This window comes from Palaemon carinicauda, chromosome 11, assembly GCF_036898095.1.
Source record: "Palaemon carinicauda isolate YSFRI2023 chromosome 11, ASM3689809v2, whole genome shotgun sequence".
In the NCBI taxonomy this organism is placed as follows: domain Eukaryota; kingdom Metazoa; phylum Arthropoda; class Malacostraca; order Decapoda; family Palaemonidae; genus Palaemon; species Palaemon carinicauda.
Window position 1 is genome coordinate 6,381,028 of NC_090735.1, and position 5,000 is coordinate 6,386,027.

Sequence of the window (5,000 nt, forward strand, 5' to 3'; positions counted from 1 at the left end):
GTATAAGAATCACCCAACTCTCAAAAAAAAAAAAAAAAGAAAAAAAAAAAAAAAAAAACTTGATTTTATATTTATTCTTCATTTTTCTACATCCCTACACTTCATGTTATCAGCTGTTAACCATGGAATTCTTAGTATATCACATGAGAGAATTATGATAGAAATTTGTGGCAGAAGCTGAAATTGTATATGCTACACTCGCTGTGCAAAAATTGAAAATTGAGAAATATCCATTGACCAAAATGACAAAGAATTTCATAGAGAGCGCCTCTAGAGGCTGACAAAATATTTTTATTCCAATTGATAATTATTCATTTTTTTTTTTTTCAGAAACAATGGACATGTCATATTGAAAACGAAATGATAATTTTAAAGGATTTTTCATTTAAAACACTATAAGAAAAAAAATGCATATTTCATATTTATTGCATTCATCTGGGAGCATATATTGGTTATTAAAAAGTAATTAAAAAGTAATATTAATCTGTTAAGTGTATTTTGATATTGGGACATTACATTTTCCATGATGATAAAAAAAGGATAGAATTAAATAATATTGAATGTACATTCTGTTATTTTCTGAAAGTCCTTTGGGAAGTCTGACTCATTTTATACTGCAAGATCATTTAGAATAATAATCAGCATTTATTGTACTCCGAGTGAATGAGAATATAGCATTTTTTTTTTCTTTTTTTTTTTTGTTTTTTTTATTAGAAAAAATAAATTTCTTGAAAAAAAATTAACTTCCGTCAGTAATAATATTTTAACAAATAATTAAAACAGCAGTTAATAGCGAAATAATCAGTTTCCTTTGCATAGCCAGATGAAAATTTTAGAATTATGTACAAATAGAAAACATAACAAGGCTACTATCTCAAAATATTCTTGTAGATTAGGGAGCCTGAAACATTACTTATTGTCTGATAAGAAATTTTACCTTTCTTACCATTATTTCACATTTTAGCTTAAACCAGCATCTAGTGGAGGACTGAAGGGTTATAGGGTAGAAACTGTAATGTTCCATAGAAAGGGGCTTGAAGGTTGAACAATGGAAAGGCCAAAAAACCTGTAGGTGGAACCAAGGTAGTAATTACTATATTATGAACTGCGCGTCCATATATATATATATATATATATATATATATATATATATATATATATATATATATATATATATATATATGTATATATATATGCATATGCATATATATATATATATTTATATATATACATAAATATATATATATATATATATATATATATATATTTGTATATATGTATATATATAAATATATATATACACATATATATATGTATATATTTATATATATATATACAGTATATATATGTATATAATATAGATATATATATATATATATATATATAGCTAAAAAACTGAAGAAAATCTCTATGTTCAAATACATTCTTCTATTAAAACATTAAAGAAATTAATAATTATTTATTTAGAATAAATTTTATTACCAGTCAGTAGGTAGGCTACGAGCTAAAAGATCACAATTTTATGTAGAAACATTCATAGTTTATTTCAACAACAGCTGGAACAGTGTAGAACTTATCTTTTATAAATCTGGATTCATAATAAGTTATTTTCTGAGGAAGTTCATTTTCCTTTAAAAAATAACTCCCTTTTATATAAACAAAACTATATAGGAAATTAAAGTAGGTTCCAGTCAGAAAAAAAAAATATTTTAATAAATCCTCATGCAGTAAATATCACATCAATTAAAGTCGATCTCATAAGAATATTTCAAGCCATAACTCAAAGTGAACTTAAGATTCCATTTACTTATTCCTCATAACTGTTGCTATGTGCGTTACCTACACTGTTAAAAATTACCGTGATATTAATAGGAAATTCTCTGTAAAAATATACTGTTTTTAGCTGTATTTCAGTAAAATACAGGCGACCGTAATTTTACCATACTTTATTATTATCTTTTTAATGTAGGTGAACGAGAGTATCACTCCTTAACGTCTATATATCCGTTTTTTAAACGGTAAATGTCTGGCAACATTTTGTGTCATGATTTTTACCATTTTTTTACGGCATATTTTTAACAGTTGTAAGGTTTAAAATAATACTCTGCCCAGCTTTCTTTTCTTTCCCTCCCGGTTGATATTCTCAGTACGGTATATCTTTTCCATATGTCTGTCGCAAAGAGTTTCCTATTCCTATCCACTGACAATAGTGTCTAGAGTTCTGGGTTTTCCATATGTACTTCACACGTCAGTGACATTGAGTCATTTTTTTTTTTAGACTGTGCTGTACATGTATTGTGTATTGCTCGTGCAGAACTGGGTGTCGGTTTTCTTTATCATTTTTAACTCAATTTTTTTTTTCTAAATTCATAAATGTTTGACAGTTAGCTATGTCATTTTTCATCAAGGATTCCTCCTCTAAGGTTGGTTTTAATTTTCTTTAGGGTATGTTCCTTCATGAGCCTCGTTTAATAAATTAGATGTGATCAATGTTTACCTGCATATTTACTTTACTTTAAGGGCTGCTTATCTGGTCCTGTACAGCAGGAGAATCCTACTCTCTACAGGACCTCCACGGTCGTTTTATGATGTTTATTCGGGGGCATTTAACATTTCATAATTCCCTATTGCTCGCTTACTTTTAGATCATCACTGTCGAAACACTTTTTAATTTTTAAAACTCGTGTCAGATTAACTCCTTTTTTACAATGTCTCCATGTTTAATGAGATATAAAAACTTCCTCAAAACTTGAGGCAATTAGCACTAATATGAGGAAACCGCTGATGTTTAAGATTAATGAGACCTTCAAAGAAAATGAGATTCTCATATGTCGTCAAATCTTCAAGGTTATAAAGCGTGAAATGATCTATTTACTTACTTGAAGTTGTGATATTGATAGTAAGAAAATATAAATAAGGAAAAGAACGTACGTTGATATTCCAGCATCCCTTTTTGGAAATCTCTCTCTCTCTCTCTCTCTCTCTCTCTCTCTCTCGCTTGATATTTCAGCATCTCTTTTTGGAACATTCTCTCTCTCTCTCTCTCTCTCTCTCTCTCTCTCTCTCTCTCCTCTCTCTCTCTCTCTCTCTCTCTCTCTCTCGCTTGATACTCCAGCGTCCCTTTTTGGAACATCTCTCTCTCTCTCTCTCTCTCTCTCTCTCTCTCTCTCTCCTTCTTGTAAAATCTCCTTCTAATTAAAGAACATTATAAAACGTTACATAGCTCCTCTCTCTCTCTCTGTCTCTCTCTCTCTCTCTCTCTCTCTCTCTCTCTCTCTCTCTCTCTCTCTCTCTCTCTCTCTCTCTCCCCTCTTTGAACCAAAGGCAAGTACCTTACTTTTCAGCTAAAAGATAGAATTCCCACGACACTTAAACTCATCAAAAAGTTAAGGAACGAGTTTTCCACCGGTAAGATTGGTATGGTTAAAGGCTGCCTTGTGAGAGCTTTTTTTATCAGTAGATTAACATGTGTCCCTCCATATCTTGATTTAGATTCTAATTAAAAAATGAATCTTTACATATCTACATAGTATCAATTTTCTTATTTTTTTTCGAATTCAGCTTTTTGCACTTATGATCAAGATCAACCCCATTTCTGATAGTATAGCCTATTGGTGAGTTGTAAATCTTATGTGTTTTATAAATTATCTCTGACATTTCTAATTCTTACCTATTCAAATACAACACAGCTACTCTCTCTATCAAAGGCACTTTTCCTTGGGATCAAATTTTAAGGGTAAATTAATTTTATGCTTAGAAGGGAAGGTAGGGAGGCGTGGGGGTGGGGGTGGGGGTGTTCCGAGGTGGAGGTGGAGGGAGAGGGTAGACAGAGTTTTTTATATTGTTGTGTTGGTATTCATTTCTAGGTAATCGAGTTTCTGCCTATTAGTACTGGCAAAGTGAGTTTTTCCTTACAATTAGGGATTAATGATACTCTTATTGATTACTGCACTGGGTGCAATATACTATAGCAAAAACTCGAACTGATAAGAGTGTTCGTTACTGAGTTATTACCCAAAAAAAGCGATTGCACTGTGTGTAACTCACAGGATTGATATCTAATTACGTCTAGTGCCCTTTTTATTAGGAAAGCGAATCACTATTATGACCATTTAAGACAGCTATGATGGTGACGGTTTTCACATGGTAGTCATTATCAAATATGATAGTGATTACCAAAACTAACTCCCCTTTTTTAGCTTACTATATCCATCTTTTGTAATTCTGGTGATGCTAAGCCCAAGTTAGTTGCACCTCTGCAAGGCGATGATACTTAAAATAGATTTGAATGTTGACATCTGTGACTCCATTGACACTTTCGATCTACATTTTCTCCTGTGACGGGCCAAGAGAAGGTTGTGACTCAAAGACAGAATGAAAGCAACTGAGTGAGTTTATTATTGAACACTCTCCTTTATATACAAAAGCTAAAGGCAACAGGAAATTTCCTGTTTAAAATCGACACTGTTACCATTGAGAAAAAACAGACATGTTTATTTAGGTTCTTTTTAGTGCGAGGGAAGAGCGAAGATACAAGCATAATATATATACAAAATGAACTATGTACGATCGTGTGACACACGGTTGGTACACTCCTTACTTGACGCGATGTAGAAGGGCAGCAGTATTATTACCATCTGTTCTTTCGTGATGCCCATAAATACCCCCTCACACTATCACAAACAGTCGAAAAATGTGGAGGTGCCCTGTCTTTGTCCTAAAGGAGTAAATGGGAAAGACCTTGGGCATTAAGTCTGACATGCAGATTCATCTTCACAAAATCCCAAAGGGCAGGTCAGGGGTATGTCTAGTTGCTTGTCTACATCCTAGGCTTCAGTATTTGCGATACAAAGTTTATCTACATGAGGTACCACATATCTCTGGAGGACAAGAACGTGCACATCGGGGCCTCAGTATTTGCGATATAGAGTCTATCTACATGAGGTACCACATATCTCTGGAAGACAAGAACATGTACATCCGGGTCGCAGTATTTGCGA